This window comes from Bison bison, unplaced genomic scaffold, assembly GCF_000754665.1.
Source record: "Bison bison bison isolate TAMUID 2011002044 unplaced genomic scaffold, Bison_UMD1.0 scf7180017864053, whole genome shotgun sequence".
NCBI lineage: Eukaryota > Metazoa > Chordata > Mammalia > Artiodactyla > Bovidae > Bison > Bison bison.
Genome location: NW_011494625.1, coordinates 2,700,188 through 2,700,811, shown reverse-complemented (window position 1 = coordinate 2,700,811; position 624 = coordinate 2,700,188).

The window sequence follows — 624 nt, the reverse complement described above, 5'->3', positions numbered from 1 at the left end:
CTAGCGTGTGAGATGAGTGCAATTGTGCAGTAGTATGAGCATTCTTTGGCATTGCCTTTCTTTGGGATTGGAATGAAAACTGACCTTTTCCAGTCCTGTGGCCACTGCTGAGTTTTCCAAATTTGTTGGCATATTGAGTGCAGCACTTTCACAGCATCATCTTTCAGGATTTGAAATAGCTCAACTGGAATTCCATCACCTCCACTAGCTTTGTTCATAGTGATGCTTTCTAAGGCCCACTTGACTTCACATTCCAGGATGTCTGGCTCTGGGTCAGTGATCACACCATCGTGATTATCTGGGTCATGAAGATCTTTTTTGTACAGTTCTTCTGTGTATTCTTGCCATCTCTTCTTAATATCTTCTGCTTCTGTTAGGTCCATACCATTTCTGTCCTATATCGAGCCCATCTTTGCATGAAATGTTCCCTTGGTATCTCTAAGTATTTAGAGAAAATCCCTTGGTATTTTCTTGAAGAGATCTCTAGTCTTTCCCATTCTGTTGTTTTCCTCTGTTTCTTTGCATTGATCGCTGAGGAAGGCTTTCTTATCTCTTCTTGCTATTCTTTGAAACTCTGCATTCAGATGCTTATATCTTTCCTTTTCTCCTTTTGCTTTTTCGCTT